This window comes from Neomonachus schauinslandi, chromosome 8 (genome assembly GCF_002201575.2).
Source record: "Neomonachus schauinslandi chromosome 8, ASM220157v2, whole genome shotgun sequence".
Taxonomy (NCBI): Eukaryota; Metazoa; Chordata; class Mammalia; order Carnivora; family Phocidae; genus Neomonachus; species Neomonachus schauinslandi.
The window spans coordinates 18,310,740-18,322,687 of record NC_058410.1 but is presented as its reverse complement, the minus strand read 5'-3'; positions in this window follow the sequence as shown (position 1 = coordinate 18,322,687).

Here is an 11,948-nt window from a genome sequence, read left to right as displayed (position 1 = left end):
AGATACTGGGAAGCCGAGCAAATGAGAGTGATGACAAGTTTGATTCCATTACCCTGCCTTGGCTTTGCTGCCACTGATAGACCCCCAAATCATCATAAAAGCATATGGTGCCTCGAGATAGGAGTTGGAAGATCGAAGACACATGCCAACTGATTTGACCTTGGCCACACTAGAAAATCGGATTGCCTGTGAAGACCCCACAGAAGTCATATTTTAGCCCTGAATAAGGCCTTTCCAAGTGGGCAGAGACACCATACCAAATTAGCCATGCTAGTCCCAGGAAACCTGAACTGGAAATACTGACTTCAAAGGGCATTTTGGAGAACGGGACTCTACAGTCTGGGAGAGTTAAAGAGACAGCTGGTGTCTTACACTAATATTTGCTCAGTGAAGGCTAGAAGGGAGGGTATCACATGTGGTAGAACTTTGGAAAACCTATTTTTTCCTAAAAAATGTTTTATTCAAGTTTTGTATGGCCTCTCTGCCATTAAAGTGTTTCCCAGGTAGACAGTGCATCTCCCTTGGGGAACTTTGTTATTTTCCTGTTACTTTATGAAACTTCCAAATAGGTCACATTTGTGTTGTCATCCTTGGATTTGATTTGATCTGTAGCGTTTCTGTTGAGTGAAGCGTGTGACTGATGGGATGGAACGGGGAGAGGATGACTGAGGTCTGGTCCCTGCCCTCACTCACTCAGAGTAATAACTGGGATGCACAGAGATAGGGGCTGGACTCTGAGTCGGGACCGGCAGGAGCTCAGAGATAGGACAGTTCATTCCACCTGTGGACTTGAAGAGAGGTGCTGCAAAGAGGGCTCCCTCAGAGCCCTGGAGGCAGGGGAGGCTCCCGCCCAGGAAAGTGCAAGATTAGCAGGAGCCTCTGCAGGACAGTGAGCTGCGTGGGCTGGCAGGTGAGGGAAAAGGATGGTTGGAGGGAAGAGACGTGCAAAATGAACCCAGTGGGGCACCTGGGTGGCTCATTTGGTTAAGCATCTGACTCTTGGTTTCAGCTCAGGTCATGATCTCAGGGTCGTGAAGTTGAACCCCAGTTCCGGCTCTGTGCTCAGAATGGAGTCTGCTTGAGATTCTCTCTCCCTCTGTCCTTCCCACTCATGCTCGCGCTCTTGCACGCTCTCTCTCTCTCAAATAAATAAATAAATCTTAAAAAAAAAAAAAAAAACAAGTCACTGGAATACTAATAAAAAAAAAGCATGTCACCAGCCATTTGCACTTTGGGGTTTTAGCCACAACAATTATTCTCCAAGGCTTTGTCATACCAGTGTCATACTAATCCACAGTCCAACACAGATGAAGCTCAGGAACGTGGTGCTCAGCAAAAGAGGCCAGTCACAAGAGACCACATGGTATGACTCTGGTTATATGGAATATCCAGAATAGACAAATCTCAAAGAGGCACAAAGTGGATTAGCGGATTCCTAGACCAGGTTGCAGCAGGAAAGACTGCTAACAGGCATGAGTTTTCTTTCTGAGGTGGGAAAATAGTTCTAAAATGAGATTATGACATTAGATTAAATTACACTGTGTAATCATACTAAAAATGACTGAATCGTGCATTTTAAATGGATGAGTTTTATTGTATGTAAATTATATCTCAATAATGCTGCTCATGAAAGTCTTCATCGCCCCAGCTTCATAGGCTTGGTTAAGCAAGTTTCATTTTGAGGTTTAGACACAAACACGGGAAGGAGAAAGATAACCTGCTTGGGTTTTGCCTGACTACGCATTGAAATGGGTCCTCAGTGGCAGCAGGTGACGATGCTCAAACCATATCACTAGCCTTAGGTTCCCACATCATTTCTGGGCCCACCTGGAACCACCCACAGCTGTTGTAGTAGGAGGAAAGCCAGCCTAAAGAGAGAAATTAGCTCATGATGCAGGCAAACCACCTAATCTCCTAGACCTTGGATTCTTCTCTAGCAAATGGGAATTTGGACTATGAAGTGGCAAGGCAAGAAGTGTGCAGGATGGCAGGCAGTGGACTGTCAGGATCCTTCAGAAGATGACATTGACTTTGATGAGGGTTTTATTACAGATAAACCATGTCCTTGGTTTATCAGGCTCTGAATCATGATTTGGGCCAGCACTCAGAGCTGGCCCCTCGCTCGGAGACTCACTGTAAGCATGCTCTCGGGACTTTGACTTACATGCCTGGTTGGCAATTTATAAATTTATAGCAAGAAATGTGACAGCCAAGGGGCCTGAATACCCATTTCTTCCAGCTAGTGCATCCACTCTTTTGTGTCTTTGTGTGATTTTTTTTTAAATTTTAATTCCACTACAGTTAATATACAATATTATATTAGTTTTAGGTATATAATATAGTGATTCAACAATTCTATGCATTATTCATCTATATTACTATTCTATACAGTACTTATCATGATAAGTATAACTCTTAATTCCCTGCATCTCTTTACCCACCCCACCCCCGCCCCCCATAACCATCAGTTTGTTCTCTGTAGTTAATAGTCTGTTTTGGCTTGTCTCTTTTTGTCATTGTTTTTTTTTCTTAAATTTCACATATGAGTGAAATCATATGGTATTTATCTTCTCTGACTGACTTATTTCATTTAGCGTAATACCCTCTAGAGCCATCCATGTTGTTGCAAATGGCAAGATTTCATTCTTTTTTATGGCTGAATAATACACCATTGTATATACATACCACATCTTCTTTACCCATTTGTCTATTGATGGACACTGGAGTCGCTTGTATAATTTAGCTATTGTAAATGATGCTGCTATAAACATAAGGGATGCATGTATCTTTTCAAATTAGTGTTTTCATATTCTTTGGGTCAATACCCAGTAGTGGAATTACTGGATCATATGGTAATTCTATTTTTAATTTTTTGAAGAACCTCCAAACTGGAGGCTGCCCCAGTTTGCATTCCCACCAACAGTGTGTGAGGGTTCCGTTTTCTCCGCATCCTTGCCAACACCTGTTGTTTCCTGTGTTTTTTATTTTAGCCATTCTGACAGGTGTGAGAGAATATCTCATTATGGTTGTGATTTGCATTTCCATGATGATGAGTGTTGTTGAATATCTTTTCATGTGTCTTCTGTCTCTCTTCTTTGGAGAAATATCTGTTCGTATCTTCTGTCCATTTTTTAAATTGGATTCTTTGGGCTAGGGGTGTTTGTTGAGTGCATCCACTCTCTTTTTAAAAATCCAGGTAAATGACAAATTATGATAAGCTACTCAGTGATCACCAAATCATTACAAAAGGAGACTCTGGGCTCTGGTAAACCAGTGGGTTCTTTTTCTGATAACAGTTTATTTATCTATCCCTAGGACAGGACCAGCTGGGTTACATGTTTGAGCCCGAGTGCCTCTCCCCTAGAGAGAATGGATACTTCCTCACTGTCATAAAACTCTTTTTCACCAAACTCACCAATAACCCCACTACCAAGAGATCAGAATCTTAGTAGGTTAAGTTTTTTATGCCGTCTATTAGATTATAACCAACTTTTTGCTCTTTTAATTTCTGACCCAGGAAATGGTTTATCTCCAAGCTCCCTTTTTGCATGATCTGGTCTTAGTTGTTGTATGTAAATTACATAATTTACCTTTAAGAATTTGTAGGGAACTTTCCTGTCATCACATCATCTCACAGCAGACAATTATACAAAATCATGTACATGTATAATGTGATAACACACAGAGACATATATTTAATCATAGTCAAGTGGATAATATATATTACCATATAACCAATAATAAGGTTATACAGATTGATGATTTTGAAAATCAAATGATATCATTTGTGTTAACAGTGCCTTGAAAACCATAAAGGATTCTCCTCACGAAAGATGTTGATTCCCAGCTCTTGGACTAGGTTAGATTTGGGGCTACCACCATACACAATTTAAATATTCCGGGGTTATGGGATTTGGAGCTAAAGACCAGATGTCCAAGGTAGATGTCTCAAGCTGCATGCCATTGGGATATCTCTGGCCCACAGTGTATTTTTGTTAGGCCAACAGAGAGTTTTTAGATTTTCAATTGATTGGCAACATGTAACAATCAGAAAAAGGCACATAAAAGGACATATTGTCCACTTCTATTGAAACAAAATAGAATATCTAACAAGGCTAGGGTTGCGTTCTTCTATGACAACAAGGGCAGTGTGTTTGGAGAAATTGTGAGTTCTTCAAATTGCTCCAAGCCTCACTACTCCCTCTTGTCCTATCCCAGCCTGCTCTATTCATTTACATACCAGACTGGCATCGGCAGGCATTTGAGCTGTGACCCCTGAGAACATTGCCTCTTTCAAAAACCTTTTCTATCTACTCTCTATAGCTGACATTAATTTATAAAGACTAAAGACTTGTATTCCACCGTTAGGTAGAAGAGCTTATACACTATGTAGAAAGTAAATTATTCACATTAAGTTGTAAAACTCTTTGTTTGGGCCCCTTCCCATGTGAAAGGTTTTGATGCATTGGGAGAGAGTCTGTTGTGCCCAGCTTCTGGGACAGGCCAGGGAAGGGATCCAGAGGGAGAAGCAAGAGGGCAGACAAGTGATATCAAAAGCAAACCTGCATCTGTTTGATACTTTTGTTGGACTTCACCTCTTTTGGGGCAAACTGAGTCCCCATAAGGTTTTGAAGACTGAGTCCTAATCCACAGGGAGCTCTACCAACAAGAATGCATTGTCGGTTTTGAAACAGCACAATTATGCACTAGGGAAGGATGATAACAGCCATAGTGAGAGCCCAGAGAGAGGGTGGACACCACCTGTCAGGCCCCAACAGGATGGATCAAAGAAGAAGGAAGGCTGGTGACACATTGCTTATATATACCAAAATGGCTCCCATGAAACCGTGATTATGTGTATTTCCCTGATGTTAACTTGATAAACGTTTATCAGCCATGATACATTCTCTGAAACATGTAAGGAATTTGCAAGAGCTCACTGGGAAATGAGCCAGTTCTGCTATTTTGTCTTTTGTCATTTTGCTGGAGATGCAAAAGTGTACACACAGGTCATTCATAATGAGCAGTGCTGTGATAGTAAAACGAGTCGTTGTAACGAATAGCATTGCCCTGGACCATGATGTTGAAGCAGGTGAGATATGAGAAAGGAAGCTAATGGGTGCTTGGCCAGCAGGTCATCTGCCAAAGGGAAATGAAGAATTGTAGTAGTTACCTCAATAATTCTGGAAAAACAGAAACCCTCTCAATTTTCTCACTAATTGTGCCAGTTATCTATGCCATTTTGAATGTAGGCAGCTCGCCTACTCAAACACTGCAAACAGACCTATTGCTGGCAGATCTAAGGAAGGAAGGAGGCCAGATGACTCTCCAGATTCGATGCAAATGCCATATGTCATGTTTTCATTATTTTCAAAAGGAAAAAATTATTTGTCCCTTGGGAAGTTATTATGAATGTTTTGCCTAATCTAGTTATCTCTATTATAAAAGATAAAACAGGATTTTCTCATAAACATAACTAAATTTATTTAAACACCTGGGTAGCATCTAAATGCTCAGAATCTAATTTCTCTGAAGGAATCATATTCATAGACATAATATAGAAGAAATAGCTTTCGTAGTTTAAGAATGTAGGATCTGGAGGCAGATGATCAGAGTTTAAATCATAGCTTTACCAGCCATTAATCCCATCACTCTGAGCAATTCCCTTACCATCTCTGTGCCTCAGTTTCTACATCTATAAAATGGGACGACGGTTCCAGCATTAAAAGGATGTTGTGAAGATTAAACAGGTTTCTGTGCCTTGCCAATAATACTTAGTAAACATCAGCCAGTTTATGGTTTATACATCTTAGACACCTGTGTGTTCATATAGACGTATGATAGTTATTTGGAACAGTAAGTTATTCAAAGTACATTTCTTTTAATTATGAGTAAGTGGAAATTTTTGTAGAAATAGAGTTCATCAGGTGTCATCCTCGAAGAGCACAAAAATGACTACTTGATGTGGTTATATAATAACTTAGGTTGTCTTCTCCTTTCCTTATGTTCATTCTGCTTTCATTCACTGTAATGTATTAAGGGACTGTATGTTCTTTCTAAAGTTTTTTCATGCTAGATTCAATAAATTCCATGTAGATCATTTTTTACATTCTGATGTGACAGTTTCTATGACGCTCTGAGCAGGGAGAGATCTGCCAAGTGTCTGGGACTTACAGTACGAGGATTGGCATCTACGTCAGGAAGAGTAGGAAAGAATCAGAAACTCAACCACAGCAAGGGAAGCTTTGCTATGGTTGTTCATTTATTTAGCATTTGTTTTATAGGCAGCACTAGGAGGCATTGCTAAGACTTCCTGCTGTGCCTTTTATAGGTAGAATATTAATAAATAGTCTTCCTATTTATTTATTCATGTTGATTCCCTTATCCATCATTAGGAAGCCCCTACTGATATCCTTGACCATTCCCTCAGCTCCCATCAGGCAAATCCACTTCTGAATTGGCAAAGACTCTAAATCTCTTGGTCCCTACATGGTATTTGATATTTTTTATATCCAAAATGTCCCTGTCTCTTTCTTCACTGGCTCAGAATATTGTTTCTAGTTCAGAAATCAATAGACTCCTCTTGTGACATGAGGCCTGAATATTTTCTGGTATTACATGGCTTTCATAATGGTGACTCTCCAGTTTAAGCCTTGGATAGTGTAGCATCCAGAGAAAAATCATTCATTCTTGGTCATTCATGGGAGCCTTGTTTTTCTCAGAACCCACATTAACCTGTCACCAAACAAATGGTCTGCAAACACTTAAGGAAAAGCGATCTAAAGAGTTGGCTCTTTCTTGGTAGCAGTCACCTATGGTTAGTGCTAATAAAGATTTAATTTTCCTCTTAATATAATTCCAATTGTGAGAACTATCCTATGATCTTGCATTTCTTATTCATCGTCCCTATCTCATCCGCTGAATTTCTAACCATTCTTCAAAGGGTAGCTTAAATACTATCTTTTTCTTGAAACTTCTGATCCTCTCACTGTATGCTCTTATAAGAAATTTTCTGCAGCCCTCCTATCACATCCTGATTTTTTTATCATAAGTATGTGCATACCTGTATGTTTTGAGAAATCAGAAATAGTACAAAATTCCTTTTTAGACTCTCCATAAACCTATTTTAAAGTAGTAGTGGCCTAATAAATATTTTTGACTAAATTGTAAAGCATCAGTTTTTTTTATAAGCCTTCTAAAGATTCCTTTGCCAGAAATGATTTTTTAAAGCCAGACCTTATTTGCCATCCATAATATCAAAAGACAAGAAGCAGTGTTAATTATGTCCTCTATGAGGTCAGGCCTTCAAGAGGGGTAGCAAATCTTTGTGCATACAATGATAGTGGAGTCGCTGTTCCATAGCTAATTACTTATTAGCCATTTCATTGCTAATTTGATTAATAACATTAATATAAACCTTGATGTTGATTTTGTAAAATGCATTACAAGATAGGTCAATATCCTGGCCCTCATTATATGGATGGGGAAAAAAGACATAAAAAGTTGACTTGATTGATTACTTCAAGGTTATTCTTTATGGTTGTGATAGAACAAAATAAAAATGCATCCTCGTCAATTGCTAACACACTAAATAGATCTGGCTGTAACACTGAGGACTAAGGAAATGTATGTCTTTGCTAAATATGCAGTGTATCCAGTACAAATTCAGAAAGTGTGCAGCCAACAGCATTTCCTAGCAATAGTCATTTCAAGATGGTGGACTGACCCACAAATAGAATTTGATTGACTGTCATATACGTGTGGAAAATGCTGGAAAGCTTAAGAAGATATTTCTTAAATATCAATTTGTTTTTTATAAAAGTTCTAAGATCATTTTATGTACTAATAGGCATTATGAATTTTCAAGATGGTGCTTTGGTATGGAGTCTTTCCAGATTTCTTTGTCTATGAAGTACTTTGTATGAAATACTGCCATATGCTCTCCACGCTGCATGTTATCACTGTGCTCCCAGGAGAAGCCTCTCAACCAGCTTCTACTAGCTGTCTCATTCTTGCGGTTCATTCTTTCTGTGGCAGTAACTGCTAGCTATTCACCAACATCAGGCCCTCGCTTCTCCAATAGGAGCTGATTAATGGCTGCCCAACTACAATTGTAACCATAGAACTAATTTCCCCATTGGGGTTGTATATGGAAATGATGTCCATAACTTACAAGCCTGGCCCAGAAAACCTCCTAGAAGTGCCCCTCCATGTTCTTCCCACTTCCCATGGCTGAACAGCAGATACTGGTGATGTGTTGGAGGCTACATGTTGAAGCAGAGCTAATACCCCGCCTGGATCTCTGAGAAACCGAGGGAAGCAGAGCCTGCATCATCCTGAGACACTCTCATTAGATGTTAGGAGGAAAGAAAACATTCTGTTGTATTTGAGCTATCACTCTTTGAGTCTATTTGTTATAGCAGTTTGTCTACCCTAACTAATACATTTACATTCCTGATTTTTCTTCCCCAAGTCAGATTCCTTTGCCACAAAAGTCCAGGACTCACCTCACACCTGGTTGCCTGGATTGATCTTCCTTTCTCACTGTCACCTTGCAAGTCCTCTAAGCTCTAGAGTTCAGGACTCTGAGTGGCTTTTCCTGCTTCTGGGTACCATCTTTTTCTCCCACCAGATACTCTGAGTTTGGAAGAAGTTCTTTTCTTTTTGCCAATCTTTGACACACACACACACACACACACACGCACATACACACACACATATTTTCCATTAGCACATAACTCAAAATTAACCCAATGGCTTTAATAAAGAGTTTATTACATTTTAAATGCAATATATGTTCATTTTTAAAAGTTTAGAAAATATAGGTAAACAAAAATGAGAAAACAAAATTGCCCCTACAGTCACCATCCAGTGATAATCATTGTCCACGTTTTAGTATAGAACTTACTGGTTATAGAGGCGCCTGGGTGGCTCAGTCAGTTAAGTGTCTGCCTTTGACTCAGGTCTCATGATCCCAGAGCTCAGCGGCTCCCTGCTCAGTGGGAAGCCTGCTAATCCCTCTCCCTCTGCCCCTCCCCCCCACTTATGCTCTCTCTCACCTGTGCTCTCTCTCTCTCTCAAATAAATAAATAAATAATCTTTTTAAAGAAAGAACTTACTGGTTATATATAAATTAGTTAAGTTGAAAGTGAGAGCTTATGCTTATTTAAAACCACAGGTCTTCAACATTAAGAGACTCTTAACTCTAGGAAACAAACCGAGGGTTGCTGCGGGGGAGGTGGGTGGGGAGATGGGGTAACTGGGTGATGGGCATTAAGGAGGGCACTTGATGTCATGAGCACTGGGTTTTATATGCAACTGATGAATCACTAAACTCTACCTCTGAAACTAACAATATACTATATGTTAATTAATTGAATTTAAATAAATTTTTTTTATTTTTTATTTTTTTAATATTTTATTTATTTATTTGAGAATGAGGGGTGGGGAGAGAGAGAGAGAGAGTATGAGACAGGGGAGGGTTAGAGGGAAAAGCAGACTCCCCACCGAGCAGGGAGCCCTATGCAGGACTCAATCCCAGGACTCCGGGATCATGACCTGAGCCGAAGGCAGTCGCTTAACCAACCCAGCCACCCAGGCACCCTTAAATAAAATTTTTTAAAAGTACATAAATATAAGGAAAAAACAAAACAGAAAACACAGGTCTTCTAATTTTTGTATGAATGAAATATACCTGAGCGTGCCAGGAAATTAACTGATTTTAAAGAAGGGTAAATGTCGACTTTTAGATGAATTCCAAAAATGTATGGGCCTGCAAGGTAATTCTCCTGTAAGTTTTCACCAGGGCTGACTTTCCATCCTCTCATTAGGCCAAAGGGATACATAGTTACTCGAGTTCTCTTGCAAAGCCCCATTCCGTAAAACCCACAATAGGATGAGCAAGTTGAGGGCAATGTACGGCTTTTTCTCATTTTACATTCCAGAGCCTGACACCCAATGAGAGCACAGGAAATGCTTTTTGAATGTGTGAAAATAAACTTAAATTAGTTTGGCCATAGACAGTTTATAAATTCTGTCTTCAAGTATTTCTTGGGCAAATACTAATACAGCATCCTATACTAAATTGCCTGAGATTTGAGAATACTTTTATTGAAGAAGAAAGGAAAAAGCATTTCTAGAAATTTCTACCATGGTTATACTTGCTTCTCTGCTGATACTTTTTCAGCATTTTTGATTGTCTTTAACTTCTTTTCTGCCTTTTGGCATCATTGGCAGAGCCTAGAGCTCATCTGCAGACAGAAAATGGATTTCTACTTGTTCTTGTGAAGATACACCTATTTTCTTACCTGCCTCTGGGCCTTACATTCTTCACTGGGGAAATGAGAGGACTCAACTCAGTAGCCTCTGGTGGGCCTCCCTTATTCCGGCTTTTACACTCCAGGATTCTACAGATGTTTGCTCTGGTCAACAGAACATTTCTTAAAGATACTCTGGGAAGAAGAGGGCTGGGGCAGAACAACAAATTCATCTGGTGACTGCCATTGACAAGTGCCCGGAGCAATGCATCATTCTTAAAGAGCATCCTGTCCCTGCCGACGACTACGGGGGACTGGTACAGGGGTTGCTGCTGGAAAAGGCCTTCGTAGAATAATTTGTAAGTCCGTTTCGGTAGGATATCAGGAAGCAGGGCTCACAGTCAGGTGGAAGATAATCTTACATTCTTACATCAAATCTTTGAACTGCCTTAGGGATAGATCAAACAAGATACAATGCAAACTTCCAGAAAAATCTTGCTATGGGGTAGCATTTTCAGTCGTTCTATCATCAATACAACAGATTTCTTTTGACTTTCCAGAGGAGAATAGCCTTAACTTCGGCTGAAATAACTGTAAAATGCTTAGACTTTAGGCTGTCAGCTGACATTTGAGGATTTAGGTGGCTTTATCCTAATAGTTTGTTCAAAGTCCTCTCCTTATGATAGCCAGCAGAGGGGCTTCATCCCTCTGCCTTTACAGAAATGTTTGAGGCTTGAGGTTCACCTGTGTCTAATTAATCTTCCTTTTACCTCAGAACTGGCCACTGACTTCACAGAAATGCAGTGGATAACTGAATAGGGCCTCCTGCTCTGCCTACCTCCAGCCTGTCCTTCAGACCACGCTCTACATTCAGCCCAGGCCTGACGCTTCAGGTGTCCCGAAATCACTTTCAGTCTGAAAGTCTGGGTCACTCACCACTCTTGCAATTGGACTGGTTTCCCATTTCAGATCCAGGGTCCAACCAATGTTTTTGTCTACTCTTGAGCAAATGGAATTCTGAGCATCTTGAAATCAATCTGCTTAACATCTCTGGACCTATGGCTTTTCTGCAAGCTGAGCCTTTTAAAGTTTTCCATTGAAAAATGTCTTTAGATGTTGCTGGAATCTGTAGGGAGTAGGTAGAAAATGGGAGAGGATGCTTTACAATTACGAGGTTTGAAAAGTTCTGCTTAGATCTCTCCAAGAGTTTTTCCATCTTTTCCTAGGGGGTGCAGACTCACACAGGTCTACTGAGGATAGGGAACAAATGGACAATGAGAAGCAGGCTTGCAGTCTCTCATGTGTATGACCAGGTAAGAAAACTGAAGGTGAAAGAAACTTATCCAACTAAAGAGAACTGGGTGGAAGTGAGGCTCAGAATCTGGGCGATGCCCACCCGCAACACCTTCCCTCAGTCCTTGGCTTAGTCTGCACCCAAACCTTGCACACGGCAGCTGTGTCAGGGAAGTGGGTGAGCCTACCCAGAGCGCCTCCAGGGCCAGATCACCTCCCGGCCCCTACCCACCTCATCACAGTTCTCCTTTTACCTTTACCTTTCCCCTACTTCTCTGTTTTCTTCTTCCTCAACCTGGATGCCATCAGCCCCTCCCCCTGTCTTGCAACAAAAGGGAAAACATAATCATAGTTTAGCTGTTTGGCCAATTGGTCAGTCAATTAGGACCTACTGCAGGT